Below are 19,564 nucleotides of genomic sequence, written 5' to 3'. Positions count from 1 at the left end.
CTTCTGTCACTTCCGTGATGACAAGCCTCCCTTCCATCACCTTTGTACGACCTCAGGTCTTCTGCCCTTGCGTTGATCCAGAGGGCTAACAGTTCAAGATTCATTAATTAGTACGTAGTAGTAACGGTGGCGTGAAACAATACAATTTATATATACCTCGCCGGAACCTTCCGCCACGGCAAGGTATTGCTGGGGCTCATGCTCTTCATTCCCATCGGCGGACGTGTTGAGGAACATGTCCTCCTAGGTGCCCTCTTCATCGGTGTACGATAGTGGAAGGTTGTTGCCACTACCATCACCAGCGATTATCTGCTCCATGAGATACCTTGCGGTCTCGTCGTCTGCCATTTCAACTATTGATTGAAACATACATGACAGTCATAGAAATCGCCTTAGTTATATGTACATAAGGGTATATACATGAAATCATAAAATAACATGAATCCCACAAAGTCCGAAATGTTTATACAAATTTCAACAAATTAGTAGTACTTTGTACCAATTTCTACCAAATTTCTACTAATTTATACATATTTATTGGAATTTCTAGCAAATTACTAATAATTCCTACTAATTTTACAATAACATGAATCCCACAAAGTCCGGAATGTTTATACAAATTTCAATAAATTAGTAGTACTTTGTACGAATTTCTACCAAATTTCTACTAATTTATACATATTTATTGGAATTTCTAGCAAATTACTAATAATTCCTACTAATTTTACAATAACATGAATCCCACAAAGTCTGGAATGTTTATACAAATTTCAACAAATTAGTAGTACTTTGTACGAATTTTTACCAAATTTCTACTAATTTAGAGCAATTCCAAGAGGCTGCTAATCTTACCCCCAATACTTTTTTTTGGAAAAAAGGAGAAAAAGAGAACTCCAACAGTCCACCCAAACCTTCCCCAATTTTTTAGCAACTCTAAAAAATAGCCTACCATCGCGTATATTTTAGCGTTGGCATTCCTCCCCAATCCTGATTCCCGCACACTCGCGCGTCCCTTCCGATGGGCCGAATACGATGACATGGCCTGTTTTAAAATATTGGGGGCTTTTTATTAGCGATCTGCTGTGGATTGATATGTTTTTGGGGAAAAAATTTTTTGGAAGAACCCCCAATACATAGTTTTGGGGAAGAATTTTTTGGAGTACTCTTGGAGTTGCTCTTATACATATGTAATGGAATTTCTAGCAAATTACTACTAATTCCGACTAATTTGATTTTCTAACTAATATACAAATATCTATTGATTTTATAACTAATTCGTTCCCGACGCTAGTGCCAGCGGACCTCGCGCGGTCGACGATGCCTAGGTTGGGCAACGAGGTGGCCAGGGCGGCGGAGGCGGGGACGGAGCAAGGTGGCCGCGGCAACGATTAATTTCTAACCAAGGCGGAGCCCTTCGTAACCCGGGACAACCTAATTACTACTAATTACTACTAATTTCCACTAATTTGATTTTCTAACTCATATACAAATATCTATTGATTTTCTAACTAATTACTACTCATTTCTGTTTATTTTCTAACTAAAAAATAAAAAAGGCCCTTGCTGACGCAAGCCGGTGGGCTTGCGTCAGCAAGAGCGGTACGTTCCCGGCGCCAGTGCCGGCGGACCTCGCGCGGTCGACGGTGGCTGGGGTGGCGAGACAGCGGCGGTCGGGGTGGCAGGATGACGGAGGTAAGGACGGAGCGAAGCAAACGTCGGGCGGAGGCGGCCGGCGACGAGGGGCGACGAGGCGGCGCGCGCGACAGAGGCGGTGATGAGGATGGAGGCGGCGATGGGGCCCCGCGATGGAGGTGGCCGGCGGCGACGAGGTCGAGGGGGCGCGACGAAGGAGGGTCGAGGCGAGCTGGGGCGATGGAGGAGGAGGCGGTCCAGGCGCAGGCGAGGCGGTCGGGCAGCAGGACGACGATGGCCGGGGCAATGGGGGATGACGACAACGGCGACCGACGAGGGAGGCGGACGGGCGGTGACGGAGCAGGAGCGCGGGATCTTGGTGAAATTTGGCTAAGTGTAACTGGCATGGGGGGTAGAAGAGGCTACAATGCCTTTTATCCGCCCCCTCCCCGTTTATCCCAGTTCGTAATGGTACCCGGGACTAAAGGACCTTTTGTCCCGGGTCCCATCACCAACCGGGATAAAAGGGGGTCCTTTTATCCCGGTTGGTAATAGGACCCGGGACAAAAGGGTACGTCCACCTGGCGGGACTGGAAACCTACCCTTTTATCCCGGGTGCCAACACCAACCAGGATAAAAGGGCCCCCCTTTTATCCCGGTTGCTAACTGTAACCGGGATAAAAGGGTACGTCCCGGCAGGAATCGAAAACTACCCTTTTATCCCGGTTGCAATTGTCAACTGGGATAAAAGGGGGGCCTTTTCTCCCGGTTTCAATTGGCATCCAGGATAAAAGGTCCTTTTTCCACACTTTCATCACCCGCCTGTTTTTTTAAAAAGGATTTTATTTATGTTTTCACTGCATTTCAGGATGAAAAACAAAAAACTTCACATATTTTGTACATGCAAAGATATATTTAATTAGCGAGTATATTGACAATAAGTGTGATTTAATCATTAATTCTATACCAGTTCATTTAGCCTCTAAAATATTTATTTTACTGCATCGCTGTGATCAAGAAATTATTCAATTAAATAATTTCAACGCGCAAAAAAATTCATGTATGTATGTGGTTAACATTGTTCATGTTTATCTAATAAATCTTCACCTAACAAATTTAAGAACACATGAAATCATACATAGGCTAAATTAAAAATTGTATCAAGTACTATACAAAGGTCATGTAAATTTAGCGCATTACAATACAACGTTGTAAAATTTCTTCTTCACAAAAGTTCCTTGATCATGATCGCGGCGTAAGTACGGAGCCTCTTCTTTGAATAGCAGGATGCTTGGATCAACTTCAACTGCGAATGGAGGCATGCCATCAAACTGATCATAATCATCTGATTGGTCTGTTTTATCCTCGACTCCCACGATTTTTCTTTTACCCGGAAGAACTATGTGGCACTTTGGCTCCCATGTCACTTCTAGATTTCTCTTAGGTTTGCTACACATGTCCTTCACATAGAACACCTGATGCACATCATTGGCAAGTACGAATGGGTCATCACTGTATCCAGTCTTGCTCAGATCTACTATTGTCATTCCGTACTGATCTTTGGTTATGGCAGTTAGCTTCACCCAATTGTAAAGAAATAGAGGGATGTACAGCGGTCCGTATTCGAGTTCCCATATCTCCTGTATGAAACCATAATATGACTCCTTGCTATTATTTCTATCTATGGAATCTATGCGGACACCACTATTCTAGTTCGTGCTTTTCTGGTCCTGGGCTCTCGTGTAAAATGTATAACCATTTATCTCATAGCCTTAGAATTTCACGATTGTGCTAGCTGGTCCCCTGGCTAACCAAGCAAGCTGTGGGTGAATCTCAGAGTTACCCATAAGTTGTTGGCGCAACCAGGAGGAAAAAGTTTCCATGTGATGACAGGTAAGCCAAGCATCGGATTTGGTCAGGTTTTTGGAAACTACCATCTGCCTGTGCTGCTCGATATATGGAGACACAAAGGATGACTGTTGTAGAACAGTGTAGTGTGCCTTGTCGAACAAATCAGTATCATTGCTGAAACTTGATTTCCTTCCAAGGGTGCCCATTCCCCGGAGCCTCCCCTCGTGGCGTGAAGTTGGAACGCCAATCGAGTCGATTGAGTCAATAAAATCAACACAAAACTCGATCACCTCCTCTGTTCCATATCCCTTGGCGATGCTTCCTTCTGGACAGGCACGATTAAAAATATAGTTTTTAGGACTGCCATGAACCTCTCGAAAGACCACATATTGTGCAGGTATACAGGTCCGAGAATACCAATCTCTTTTACTAGGTGAACCAGTAAGTGCGTCATAATATTGAAGAAGGATGGTGGAAATGACAACTCAAAACTGACAAGACATTGCACCACATCGTTCTGTAGCTTTGATAGCTTGGATGGATCGATTGCCTTCTGCGAAATCGCATTGAGAAACGCGCATAGCTTTACGAGCGGCAACCGGACATTTTTTGGTAGAACACCCCTCAATGCAACCGGGTCATCAACGTGTGGCAGTCATGGGCCTTGAGATTTGTAAACTTCTTTTGTTTCATATTTATTATTCCCTTTATATTCGAGGAGTACCCAGACGGGACCTTCACACTATTCAAGCATTCAAACATGCTATCCTTCTCTTCCTTGCTGAGGGTGTAACTGGCAGGACGTAAGTAGTGTTGTCCATTATCTCTCTTTTCCGAATGTAGGTTATCTCGTTGCCCCATGACTTTCAGGTCCTGTCATACTTCCAATGTATCTTTCGACGATCCATAAACACCCATGAAGCCTAGCACGTTCACGCAAAGATTCTTCGTCAGGTGCATCACGTCTATTGCATTGCAAACCTCTAGGATTTTTTCCCAATAAGGTAGCTCCCAAAATATTGATTTTTTCTTCCACATGGGTGCATGTCCGTTATCGTCGTTCGGAACAGGTTGGCTACCAAGACCCTTTCCAAAGACTACATTTACATCCTTGATCATCTCGAAGACACACTTTCCATTACGGTGTGCAGGTGTTTTACGATGGTCTGGCGCCCCTTTAAAATGCATCCCACTCTTTCTCAGCTGGTGGTGAGTAGGGAGAAATCGACGATGACCCATATAGACGACCTTCTTAGAGTACTTCAAATACATACTGTCTGTGTCGTCTAAACAAGGCTGCATGCCCGATATCCCTTATTTGTCTGTCCCGAAAGGTTACTCAATGCAGGCCAATCATTGATGGTTATGAACAACAATGCTCGTAGATTAAAGATCTCTTGTCTATCCTCATCCCACACATGTACACCTTCTTCCTTCTAGAGCTGTAAAAGGTCATCAACCAACGGTCTTAGGTACACGTCAATGTCATTGCCGGGTTGTTTTGGGCCTTGGATAAGCGCCAGCATCATAATGAACTTCCGCTTCAAGCACAGCCAAGGAGGAAAGTTGAACATACATAGGGTCACATGCCAAGTACTATGGCCACTACTCAACTCACCGAATGGATTGAATCCATCAGTACTTAAACCAAACCTTATGTTCCTTGCTTCACTTTCAAAGTCCGGGAATGCTCTATCAATTGATCTCCACTGGGCCCCATCTGCGGGGTGTCTCAGCATCTCATCTTCCATACCTTCTTCTTTGTGCCATCGCATCAACTTAGCATTCGCCTTGTTCCTGAACAAGTGGTTCAAGCGTGGTATTATAGGGAAATACCACATCATCTTCGCGGGAACTCTCTTCTTGGGAGACTGCCCCTCGACATCACCAGGATCATCTCGCCTGATCTTATACCGCAGCGCTTCGCAGACGGGATAAATATCCAATTTCTTGTATTCATCACCACGATAGAGGATACAGTCATTAGGGCATGCGTGTATCTTCTGAACATCCAATCTGAGAGGGCAAATAATCTATTTAGCTTCATATGTTGTGGACGGTAATTCATTATTCTCGGGAAGAATCTTCTTGGCAATGTTCAACATCCCCTGAAATGCCTTATCGGACACACCATTTTTTGCCTTCCATTGCACAAATTCTAGTGTCGTACCTAGTTTTTTATGGCCCTGCTGGCGACCTAGGTAAAACAATTTTTGGTGATCATCTATCATGTGCTGCAACTTTGCTGTTTCCTTCTCAGTTTTGCAATCTCTGTGTGCATCTCGTATCACCTGACCAAGGTCATCAGTAGGGCTATTTTCTGCAAACTCATCTTCATTAGCCTCGCCCATTGTAGTATCTGCAAAAGCTTGGCCTGCAACCGAGTCCGGAATGTTGTCATCTTCCTCCTCCTCCTCCCCATCTTCCATTACAACCCCTCGTTCACCGTGCTTGGTCCAAACCAAATAGTTAGGCTTAAAACCGTATTTAAACAAGTGGCTCTGAATAGTCCCCCAGGAATCCTTTGAATACTCCTTCTTGTTATTACATTGGAAGCATGGACAACATACGAACCCATTCTCTGGCTTATTCGCTTTGGCCACTTCGAGAAAATAATGCAAGCCATCAATAAACACCTTGCTCCGCCTGTCTGCATTATACATCCATTGCCGGTTCATATGCATCGTATTACGCATGAAAATGGATTACACTTGACAATGGATTACGCGTGAAAATTGATTAAAGATCCAAACAACATGAAGATCCAAATATGCATCGTATTACGCATGAAAATGGATTACACTTGACAATGGATTACACGTGAAAATTGATTAAAGATCCAAACAACGCATGATACAATACAACAAGCCATCCACTGTTATTATCTAGGAGGACTTTAAGCATCCTTGGGCGGTGAAGACGAAGGTTCCGCTGACCCAGCATCATCCTTAGGTTTATTTGTGCCGCCTGAAACGGTAGTACTAAGTGGACGTGAAACACCCGGGACTGAGGATGGAGCATAACGAGCACCAAAAGGAGGTTCCTGACCCGCGACAACAGTTTCTTCATGACGTGCTGCAAATAACGAAGCATTGCTTTTTCCAACGCGCTCATTTTCTTCAGCTTATGCTGAGGGCCAACTATGTTTTCCCCTTGCCGAAAGAGGAACCACGATCGCCCCCACCATCGCCACTTCCTCCAGTAGCAGAAGCTATCTATGTATAAAAATTATTACCTTAACACTGCATAAGTTGTTGATGATGGAGAGTTTACGGGTACATCTGAATTAATTTGTTGCGCGCTTCGCTCGGATGAAGGAGAGTTTAGGGGTACATCCTCCTGCCGCCAGAGCCGGCCTCACGTTGGCAGTTGAAGTAGACGGCGGCAACCGGCGGGCCGAGATTGTAGAGCTGGGCGAAGTCCCTGGTGTTGAAATTCTGGCGCCAGCCGGGGGCGTACACCGTCTGCCGGCCCAGCTGCTGGAACAGCACTAACACGAATCGGTGGATCCCGATGGTCGGCCGAGGGGGCTCGTAGCAAGTCACCTCTTGCCCTGCGCTCAGAGAAATGCATGCATCGATCACATCGTCTACAACTATCACTACCATATGGTTGTGCATCTGCCGCGTGTACGTGCATTTGATTTGTTCTGTAGCTAGCTGTAAGCCCGTCTAGTTTCTTTTTTTCGGAAGATCACGGTAAACCGTATAGTAAAGAGGTTGTGTGGACAGAGGTAGATACAGATTATTAAGACAGAGACCAGATGGCTCACCAAACGCCGCTCCGGTAGTTCCTGGAATATCAGTAACCAGCCTGCATGCAGACAGTGTCGATCAATCCGTATGCAACCATCACCATCACATAATAGTCTAGCATATACACTACAGAGTGCGAGTGTGTGACAGGAGTCTGTAAAAGTTTTTACCAGTGCAAATACTCCATAAGGTTCGGGGCACTTGGGCTTGGAGCATCCGGGTCGACCATTACCTAAAGAAGCACAAGAATTACAAGAATGGCATGCACGAGAAAGAAGAATGAGGACAGCACAAATTAAATTACACGTGCGCTATGCTACTATTATCTGTACAAAGCCATTTCGTTTCTTTTTTCGTTCAGGCACGTAGAAATCATGTACTGGGATATGTATGGAATATAAAATTTATTTGCAGTATTATATTGGAGTAGTACGTACAAGAGTGTAGAATGTCCTCATATGTCGGGTCCGCCGACCTCGACCCTGGGCTGGTGCGCGACCATGGACGGCTTGAGCTCGCAGCCGTTGGCTACGGTCCTCGCGCCGTAGCTGACCCTGAGGTTGGTGGTCCGGACGAAAGGGTCGAGCACGTCGCCCACAACCCTACCAATAACCAACGGGTCCGTGCCCCTGCCGGCCATGTCGACTTCGAGACTCGAGAGCAGGGACAATCGATCACCCTCTAAACAAGCTATGGTAGCTAGCCGTGCAACTTCTATTGTTCGCACGGCACGCACGAAAAGGGATGTTTTTGGAAGAACTTGGCTCGAGCTGGTTAATTGACCAACCGGCTGACACTCGCAGAGCTTCGAGCTAGATTTGTCCTACTGGTTAGTGTTGGTTTGCATCCTCGTGTCCCCACTGGTTTGCATGCTTGTGTCCCACAGCCTGTGGCCCCTTTATATAGGAGTCTGTCAAGCTCAGGAACATGCATATCTATCATCTCGATTATTATGTTGCGTCTTGGACTCGATCGATTGAACAATAATATACTCTGTCTGTTTCAAAATATAACTAATTTTAGGTTTATCTTAAGTTAAATGTTTTCAACTTTCACTATAAATAAAAGAAGATCATTAGATTAAGACTGACCGCGAAAAAATGTGTTGATTCTCATCGCGATATCAACTATCATAAAATATAATGTTTTCTTCTGTTGGCAATAATATATTTTTAAAGAAATTGTTGGCCAAGATAAAAGTATTTGATGTAAGACAAACCTAAACTAGATGTAGCAGGAAGGAGGTTGTGAACCATAGTGTGGTCGAGGGAAGAATGTCCGCCAACAATTACACGGAAGTCATATACATGTCCTTCTGTGCCATTTTTCCTACGTGGATGGATGCTCGTTGTTAATTTACACTTAGAACTCTACTCAGTCTACTACTCTACTTGGCTGAGGGCAAAAAAAAATACACCAGTAAGATGCCTGCTTAGGTCCCTACTTTTGGGAGGCCCCTACTATTCCCTCACGAGCCTCTTATCCCACGTACGTTTAGAAAACCCCTACTCGGTTGTTGTCTTAGTTTTCTTCCCGCGCTAGGAATCTCACCACACAACGTTGCTTCTCCTCCCTCCGCCACACCTCGTGCACTCAAATATTGTCATCCATGCATGGAGGAAGTCGAGATGTCAACGTGAGCTACAGTCGGCCTCGGCGCCCACACGGATCACATCACAGTGCGGTGCAGGAGCTAGATCTCAGGAAAATCCGCGGCCGCTGCCCGGAGCCGTCCCTCCTCAGCCATCATGACGTCATCTAAAGCTCATGCTCCTTGGCCGCCCGAACCTTAATTGGCACCCCACCACTGTCCACCCACTACCGTCCGAAACTTGGGCTCCCCAGCTGCTGCCCGGAGCTCAATCTCCCCCACCATCCATGGCCTCGAGCTCCCTCACCGCCGCCTAGAAGTGGGGAGGGGAATAATTAAAAAAGACTTGCCCACTTACAAGCAGACACCACAAGCCATATGAAAAGTAGGGGATCTATAGTAGAATGTAGTTGTGGGTTAAATGTCGAGCACTAAAAAGTTAGCCAGCCCCTACTTAAGGAGTAGGAACCTTAAAGTAGGTACTATTGCTGGAGTGGCTGCACGATTTTCTCAAGCAGGATAGCTTAGGGCGTCTTGTCATCTTGTGCCGCCTCTGTAGGATATTATTCAATATTCATGCGTGTTGTCGACATGTGGCATAAAGCTTCCTTATATGTGCATAACAATATAACAATGTGAAAGGTGGACAAGATCTAAACTTACATGGTCGGAAAGGATGAAGAAGACAGCAGTGTCAGATCTCTTGCAATAAAGCGCAGAGTATACAAATGACACGCTCCTTTACTACTAGGTTAAGAGGCTTGCGATCGTTTTTTTTTTTTGAACGAAACAGGCTTGCGATCGTTATCCCTCAACAATATGGAGCGACCAATCCCAAGGACGATGAACCTGCTGGGTTAATCAGATAGGTGTTTACAGATGGTGATAATGCATGTGTGCTGCAGTAGTGCAGTGTCAGCATGTAGCTAAACCTATTCGTTTCAAAAAAAGAAGAAGAAGAAGAAGTATGTAGCTAAACCTACTACGACATTGACAAGTTGCCTATTTCCTCTCTCAATTCGTTCTCTGTCCTTATGTATTTGCTTTCTTTTATCCTTGGATGATATTTTGAGAAATGATATGAAGCTAAAAAGTACAGACGATATATTTGTTTGGGCCATTAGGACAAAACGGTTACAATGACATGAATAAATCAAACCGTATTTTGAAATCAACGTTACCAGATATCTGCGCTATTTGTGCGGGTCAGCTTGCTAGTTTGGCTTAAAAAGTAGAAGTAAAAATATAGTTAAAATAAGTCTAACCCCGGTATTTTTGTGCAGGTAACCTTACAAGTTATTATATACGTAGAAGAAGGTCAATTCTTAAAGCTGCCGAGGAATATTGCGTAGTACGACATCTATTGGAAAAGCCTGGTCCTGACGATGTTCCTGCAGTGGCATCCGGTGATTCTTCATTTGTCAACGGGCAACATGTAAAGGCTGCTGCGCCCACCGTTCTCACATGACGGCCGGTGTGCTCACCTTTACGAACCTTTCTGCCCCTTCCTCGATCATCAATCCTCCACCGGCGGGTCAAGCAATTCGTCGGCAAGCTAGGTTGCTGGTTTACAGTACAATCTATTGTTGTGCTGCGTAAGTCCTGTCCTTTTTGTTGATTATTACAGATATTCAAAGTGTGCTTTGCATGATCGAGAACTGAACGGGATATTCATCCATGCATGCATGCATATAGATGCATGAAATATACCAAGCATGCATATAGATGCATGAAATATACCAACACTGTTACAACGTTACTCCCTCCGTCCTAAATTGTAGGTCGTTGTGGTTTTTCTAGGTGCGCAGTTTTCGCTAATAATAAGGTAGGCTTCGTCGTCCTTGATTGGCTGCTGCTAGTTCGTTAATTGCTTTCAATTAATCACACATCTTAATTAATTTGGTTCGCGCTTGGCTCGGATGATGGAGAGTTTAGGGGTACATCCTCCTGGCGCCAGAGCCAGCCTCACGCTGGCAGTTGAAGTAGACGGCGGCAACCGGCGGGCCGAGGTTGTAGAGTTGGGCGAAGTCCCTGGTGTTGAAATCTGGCGCCAGCCGGGGGCGTACACCGTCTGCCGGCCCAGCTGCTGGAACAGCCTCAACACGAATCAGTGGATCCCGATGGTCGGCCGAGAGGGCTCGTAGCAAGTCACCTCTTGCCCTGCGCTCAGAGAAATGCATGCATCGATCACATCGTCCACAACTATCACTACCATATGGTTGTGCATCTGCCGCGTGTACGTGCATTTGATTTGTTCTGTAACTAGCTGTATGCCCGTCTAGTTTCTTTTTTTCGGAAGATCACGGTGAACCGTATAGTAAAGAGGTTGTGTGGATAGAGGTAGATGCAGATTATTAAGACAGAGAGCAGATGGCTCACCAAACGCCGCTCCGGTAGTTCCTGGAATATCAGTAACCAGCCTGCATGCACACAGTGTCGATCAATCCGTATGTAACCATCATCATCACATAATACTGTAGCATATACACTACAGAGTGCGAGTGTGTGACACGAGTCTGTAAAAGTTTTCACTACGCCAGGAAGCATTTGTTCTGGCAGCTAGAACAGATTTGTGCTAGCGGGTATCGCACCCATCAGCAAACTTGAGCCAGTACAAATGCCGTTTATGCCCGCGGGTGCTCGCCCACCAGCACATACCGCTCTGTGCTAGCGGGCGACGTTAACCACCCGCCAGAACAGATGGTTCTAGGAATATGTATTTTCCCATTCAATATATTATTTCCCATGAGTTATTTATAATTTATGTTTCCCGTAAGTTTTTAGCCGTCAAATTGAAATATGTATCTCCAACCACGTAACAATAAACTTGAATAATAAATAATTCATATTATTCAAAACTGCATCATACATAATATATAATTCACACTATTGGAATAGAGCTATTCTTTGCCACGCTAATATTAAAACTACTACGCCCATCTACGAAGATTTGTGCACTCGTCCGACATCAACACACCATCATTTTCAAAGAATGCTCCATCCTCATGACAAATCTCGCGTAGGATGAATCTCGTCATGTCCGTACAAATGTTATCGATTTGTTTGTCTTCGATCTTAGCATCGTGACTGTCAATGGTAGGCATATGCAGGTATACAGTAAATTAAGATTAGGATGTATTACCATTAGGAAGTTAGCACATGGCAGTGTATAAGAGACTTATGTCTTCAGGGTTCGTCCGATACCTCCCATTATTTCTGAGGAACTCGCACATGTAATATCCGCATATCATAGAGCCAGGAGGTTGCTTGTGGTACTGCAATCAAATAGAAAAATGATGAGTTGTTATTAATGACAAATTTATATTATATGAAAAAATAGTTTTTATGTTTTTACGAATCTATGATATAATATTTTCATAGCTTTTGTCCTTTTTGGATTGTGCTCCCCGCCTTTTAGTATGTAAAGCTTGTCTGCACTTTGAGGATATAAAGATAAGAGTTAGTAATACAACTTAGGTGCCTAGAATGTCAACATGCATTTAAATGCTCCCAAGGAATGTCTTACTTTTGTATAATGCCTATGAAATTCTTGTACCTATCTCTATGAAAGCTGGCTGAGTCGAGGACCACTGCTTCTCCTAGCTTGGGTAAAATAATGATGCAAATCCAGTTATCTCTGCGTTATATAAAAATAATTTACATTATAGATGGCATTAAATAGCACCTATTAAAACTAGCTAGCTTACTCAAAATTGTAAGGAGCCATGACATGATCCTTGTCAGCCTTTTTCCTCATTACTCTTCCAATGTATACTGACACTATGTGCATTTCATCTCTGTGGGCTTTTAACTTTATAGCACTTTTCTCCGCTTGTGTCTCTGCTACTTCTATTTGTGCTTTGATTGTTTCCATCATTTTGAGCTTGTGCTCTGGTTCGCTTATTCGTGCTGGGTCAAGGTACTTACAAGAACCCATGCGGAAATGAGATTCACATTGAGGTGTTGTCAATTGTAAAGTCTGTGCAAATCCTTGAAATCGATCACAATCTGGTAATTGAGAACACCAAGGAAAACCTTAGTTAGGACATGCGCGGTGATTGCTCGAATACCTTGCTTCATTGCATTCATGATCCATCCATGCAGCTTATTCGGTTCCCATGGGCCCTCCAGTAGATCCCACTAATACAAGAATAGTTTGCCATGCTCATAATCGATTGGGACTTCATCTGACGCAAAGGAATTGAGGTGGCAAAGGACAGTTCGAGCTCGATGACCCTCCCGCTAGTCGTCCAGGACTTCACTTCCATGGCCCCATTGACTTGCCATTCGGCGATCGAAGCAGAGGAGCAATTCCCAACATAGTAATATTCTTTCCTTATTTTAATTGATTTTGTTACTACACATGAATAAATTCTAAATTTACTTACATACAATGTAGCTTATCAAACCTATTATATGGCTCAAAGATGTTGTCGAAACTATAGGTGGTGCTTCTCCTGTAGTGCAAACCGAGGACATTGGTGAACCTAAATTGAAAAGAGTACATCTCTCTTTTCAAGTACCCGTTGGAGATACAGATTTCACCTTGTTGTCACCAGGAGAGGCCATCCTGAATGTTTCAATTGCCACATGGGGTAAAATAGCACCAAATACGGTAGCTGTTGAGAGAACCATCCTGGAGGCCTGCCTAGAGCAGCTTAAGGATCATGGGTACTTTGTGTCAGACTTTTCATATTTTCGAATAAAACAGCTCGAGGATGGAGAAGGCAATGTGATTGTGACTACTGAGAGGCTTTCTCGGCTTAATGACATGGTATGGAACATTCTTTTATCATTCTTTTAACTTTAGTTATGTTACATCTTTTAACTTTCATCATGTTATTATCATCTTTTAGGATATATATGGTACTACCATTGTGGAAGTGAGCTTTCGTGCGATTCTGGATCAAGTCTTGGAAAAGTTTGATTTGACTTACATGTGTGGAAACCCGATGTTCACCCCAGATTTGAAGTTCCAGGCTCATCTCACTTTCTATAGGCCACATCAGTTAACGTCTCCATTGTTCGAGATTTATAGTAGTGTATGTGGTTGTCCATGTAAAGCGAAGGAGAGTGCACTCATCCGTGCTCTAAATTATTTTGATGAAGTTCTAGGCTGGACGATTGGAGACCTTAACTATGTTCCATGTCCAAGGAAGCGAGCCAAAGTATGAAATATGTAACATGCATGGTTGTACCCCTACCCTTTATTTATGGATTTGAACTTGTTCTCTCTAGGACCTTTAAGTATTGATGTACAAACTTGCACTATTATCAGAACTGGTTATATTGTATTGTGGCATGGATGTACCCGTACCCTTTTCTTATGCTGAAAGTCAGTTACAAGATAATAAAGTCTAATCCACATTAATAAAGTCTACAAGATAATTAATAAGTCTTACAACATAACTAATAAGAAATGTTAATTTATCCTTTAACAATTCTTCACTATATAACCATGTCTTCATGGATTTATCAATGCTTGCTTCAACATACTTGATTCTTCGTTCATGGTCTTTGAGCAGGTCCAATTCCTCATACTGATTGTAATCCTCAATGTCCACTACACCTTCTACTCCAAGTATCCTTTGTTTTCCAAAGATGGCAATGTGCTTCTTTGCATTCATAGGGTCATTTATGAAGAATACCTGTGCGACACGCTCAGCGAGTACCCATGGGTCATCTGTGTAACCTATATTGGCTAGGTCTACAAGTGTCAACCCATAATCGTCATCTATAACACCATTCGGGTGTTTGACCCATTGGCACCGAAAGACGGGGATCCGGATATTCTCTACATAGTCAAGTTCCCATAATTCATCTATGAAACCGTGGTAAGTTATGTTTTGTCCGAATGTATCAACTGCATCTATGTGAACACCACTGTTTTGGTACGCCACGCTTTAGTTGTCCCTTGCGGTGGTATAAAATTTGTATCCATTAATTTCATATGCTTGCCATGAGGTGACCTTGCTTGATGGCCCAGACGCCAACCTTGTCAATGTTACTTCGTCTGTGGAATTTCCTTCAAATAGCTGCTCCATGATGGGAAACGGCGCTTTTGCTCTTTGATGATCCAATCCTCCAAGTGACCATTACTTTGTCCACAGACCTCATTTAGGTGTTGCTCGATGAATGGCTCCACTATTGCGAGCTGTTGTAGAATGCTTGAATGCGCTTTCTCCAATTGATGGTTGTCCTTGTCTTTGAATCTTTTCATTCCAATGGTACCTCTCTTGGACAATCTGCCCTCGTGTCGAGATTCCGGTAAAACAATAGCTCTCTTAGCTTTTTTGTAATCTATGCAGCAGTCAGCACTCTGCTCTGTATGGTAGCTCTTGATCATGCTGCCCTCTGAAAAGGCCTTGTTTCTCATGTATCCATTGAGAGTCGACATGAACCATTCGTATGTCCACATCTGATGGAAGTACATATGCCCTAGTTCAGTTATTTGCTGGACCATGTGGACCTTAAGATGTTCCATGATATCAAAAAAGGACGGAGGGAAGCATATCTCGAGCTCGGCCGGAGTTCCCGAATAACAGTTGAAGCCTAGCCAACTTGACACGATCGATCACTTTTTGCAAAATCACGTTGAAGAAGTAACACATCCGTGTGATAACCATCATTACAAATACTGGTTTGATAGCCTGGATTGCAATAGCGAGAAAAACTGTGATCATCACATGGCAATCGTGAGAGTTATAGCCGGCAAGCGTCATGTCCTTCAATGAGACTAGTGACCGGATGTTGGTTGAGAATCCGGTCGGCACTTTCAAGCCACACAAGCACTTGCACATAGCCAATCTCTCATCTGGTGTTAAGTTGTAGCTAGCTGGGGAAGGTAATGCTTACCATTAGGAAGTTTTTGCGGGTGGAGTTCTGGCCTGATTTGAAGGTCAACTAGATCCTTACGTGATTTTAGTCCATCCTTTGTCTTGCCTGATAAGCCCAAGAATCCAATGGTGCTATCGAACACATTCTTCTGAAGATGCATCCCATCAATGGCATGGTGCACCACCAGCTCTTACCAGTATGGCAAATACTTAAAGAAGATAGACATCTTCTTAAATGGCAAGTCTGTGACGTCTGTAGTTTCAGTCTGCTTCCTTCCCCTTTTCGAATTATCAACACCACATAATGACTTCTTACCAAGTTTAAACTTGACCTTCTTGCACATTTCAAATACCATTTTAGCCGTAGCTGGTTTTGGAGCAAAATCATTCTCATTGGTGCCATCAAAAAAGACCTTCATCCTGTGATATTTGTGTGTCTTCAATAAGAAGCATCTATGTCGCATGAACACTGTCTTCATAGATCCCTTAAAGTACACATATGATGTTCCATCCATGAAAACTACGCATGTTGTCTTACCTTTTACCTGACCTATCAGGACAAATAGGGCGGGATAATCATTGATGGTAACAAAGATAATGGCCCTTAATGTGAAATGCTCATGTCTGTACTCATCCCACATTCGAACCCCATCTTCCTCAAGTTTCTGCATATCTTCTATCAATAGCTCAAGGAAAACATCTATGTTGATGCCAGGTTGCTTCGGGCCTTGTATGAGAATGGTTAGCAAAAGGAACTATCTCTTGTGACATAGCCATGGGGGAAGATTGTATATGGTCATTAGCACTGGCCATGTGCTGTGCGTGCTGCTTCTTTCACCAAACGGATTCATGCCGTCTGTTCTCAATACGAACCGTACATTCCTTTTTTCATCTAAAAACTCTAGATGATTAGCATCATAGGTCCTCCACTGGAGAGCATCGGAAGGATGTCGAAGATTTCCGTGATCCTTTACTGGGCGATCAACATGCCAAGTCATCATTTCATCAGTCTTTGGGTTTGAGAACAAACGCTTCAGACGATTCTCCACCGGCAAGTACCACATCACCAAGGCAGGGATTCTGCGTTGAGTCATTGTGTCAGTACCTATACAGGACTCATACTCCACTTGAGCACCAGCACTTTTCTTTGCACCCTTCTTCCTCTTATTCCCGATGGAGGAACCGGCACGATCCTCATAGAAATCAGCATTACTTTTGTAACAGCCAGCATCGCAATTTGGACACTTTTCCAATGCTGCGTACTCACCATGATACAATATGCAGTTGTTCCTGCACGCATCTATTTTTTGCACACGCATCTTCAATGGATTGATAATCTTCTTTGCTTCGTATGTGTTTTTGGCACAAAGTTAGGCTTTGGGAGCAAATTGCCCAGAAGAGTAAGGAGATCTTTGAAACTATTGTCTGACCAGCCGAATTTAGCCTTCAGGATCAGAAGATGAAGGACGAAACACAACACTGTCCACTCCTTCCCCCATCCCACATATATACGGTCCTTTGCTGCCTTCTTGAGTGTCTCGAAATTCTCTAACCCTTTAGCAATCCCTAGCAACACTTCCAGTTTAATGTGGCGCAACATGTCCTCCGTATCAACATCACATCCTTATCCACCTGTGGTTCCACATGCACATCTGTTTGATCACCATTTTGATCTCCACGATCATAATCCTCATCCATCATAACATGATCATTTTTATTTGCATCATCACCACCCACCTCATCAGAGGCAGTATCGATGTTTGTGTTGTTGAAAGTACCTCCTGCCTCACCATGGTGGGACCAAATTATGTATCCATCCACAAAACCTCGCTTTATCAAATGCCTCTTGATGACATCAGTATCCTCCCATGCAATATTGTTGCTACAGTCAAAACACGGACACTGCATTTGCTTTGTCTTGCAAATGCGAGCGTGATTCTTCGACAGCCTCCACAAACTTTGATACCTCTGACATGAAAGTATGCAAATATCTTCGTATGCCATACATCCATACTCTATGATCCATCCTTAACAATCTATGACAACAATTCTATGTTATATTAACTAATTTACTAAGCTACGGTTGCAATTCTATAAATTAAATTATAGATGTAGTAACTAATAAGTGGGAAGAAATGTAATAAAAACCAATTCTATATTACCCTAAATGAAACTCAATTAAACCATGGATGTAATAATTAATAAGTAGAAGGAAAAACTCAAACTCAATTATAATTAATTCAATCAAATTTATTAATTAAACTATGGATGTAATAATTAATAAGTAGAAAAAATATAATCAAAATTAATTCTATATTACATTGAAATGACAAACATAGCATTGTAGAATTTTATTTATAAAAATAATTCATCTCTAGTTATTTTCTCTCTCTTCCCTCTTCTCTCTCTAGGTCTAGATCTAGACCTAGAGGACAACCTAATGAAGGTAGAAATGATAGGTCTAGATATAGATCTAGATGACAACCTAATGAAGGTAGAAATGATGGATAGAAGTTGAAAAAGAAGGGTGGAATGGCACAAACTCACTTATATAAGTACCTCCTCCAAAGAAATCAAGAGCAAAACCTTTCCCTTAAATTTGGTGTTTTTGGGGCTTTTCCCGAGATCCTCTCGGGCAAGCTCCAAATGGAAGGTTGGATGGGGAAAAAGATGCCCACGGCCTTATATGTAAGAGGTTTGTGCTGGCGGGTGCTACCTCACCGGCCCAAGAAAATTTTGTGCTGGCGGGTGCCAATCACGACTGCCAGCACGCTAAACTTCCTGTGCCAGCACAGATAAAATCTAGCGTAGTGTTTTACTGGTGCAAATACTACATAAGGTTCGGGTCACTTGGGCTTGGAGCATCCGGGTCGACCATTACCTAAAGAAGCACAAGAATTACATGAATGGCATGCACGAGAAAGAAGAACGAGGACAGCACAAATTAAATTACACGTGCGCTATGCTACTATTATCTGTACAAAGCCATTAAATTACACGTGCGCTATGCTACTATTATCTGTACAAAGCCATTTCGTTTCTTTTTTCGTTCAGGCACGTAGAAATCATGTACTGGGATATGTATGGAATATAAAATTTATTTGCAGTATTATATTGGAGTACTACGTACAAGAGTGTAGAATGTCCTCATGTCGGGTCCGCCGACCTCGACCCTGGGCTGGTGCGCGACCATGGACGGCTTGAGCTCGCAGCCGTTGGCTACGGTCCTCGCGCCGTAGCTGACCCTGAGGTTGGTGGTCCGGACGAAAGGGTCGAGCACGTCGCCCACAACCCTACCAATAACCAACGGGTCCGTGCCCCTGCCGGCCATGTCGACTTCGAGACTCGAGAGCAGGGACAATCGATCACCCTCTAAACAAGCTATGGTAGCTAGCCGTGCAACTTCTATTGTTCGCACGGCACGCACGAAAAGGGATGTTTTTGGAAGAACTTGGCTCGAGCTGGTTAATTGACCAACCGGCTGACACTCGCAGAGCTTCGAGCTAGATTTGTCCTACTGGTTAGTGTTGGTTTGCATCCTCGTGTCCCCACTGGTTTGCATGCTTGTGTCCCACAGCCTGTGGCCCCTTTATATAGGAGTCGCTCAGGAACATGCATATCTATCATCTCGATTATTATGTTGCGTCTTGGACTCGATCGATTGAACAATAATATACTCTGTCTGTTTCAATATATAACTAATTTTAGGTTTATCTTAAGTTAAATGTTTTCAACTTTCACTATAAATAAAAGAAGATCATTAGATTAAGACTGACCGCGCAAAAATGTGTTGATTCTCATCGCGATATCAACTATCATAACATATAATGTTTTCTTCTGTTGGCATTAATATATTTTTAAAGATATTGTTGGCCAAGATAAAAGTATTTGATGTAAGA

General features: G+C 43.3%; 2 pseudogenes; both read right to left on the bottom strand.

Annotated features, from left to right (window-relative positions):
* Nucleotides 1–6,806: 6,806 nt before the first annotated feature.
* LOC117853173 (protein VERNALIZATION 3-like) lies at nucleotides 6,807–8,114 on the bottom strand (annotated as a pseudogene).
* A 2,646-nt stretch (nucleotides 8,115–10,760) lies between these two features.
* LOC117853219 (protein VERNALIZATION 3-like) lies at nucleotides 10,761–19,206 on the bottom strand (annotated as a pseudogene).
* Between the last annotated feature and the right edge of the window lie 358 nt (nucleotides 19,207–19,564).

This window comes from Setaria viridis, chromosome 4 (genome assembly GCF_005286985.2).
Source record: "Setaria viridis chromosome 4, Setaria_viridis_v4.0, whole genome shotgun sequence".
NCBI lineage: Eukaryota > Viridiplantae > Streptophyta > Magnoliopsida > Poales > Poaceae > Setaria > Setaria viridis.
Note: the sequence above shows the minus strand (reverse complement) of the source record. Positions and strands in the feature narration are given on the sequence as shown.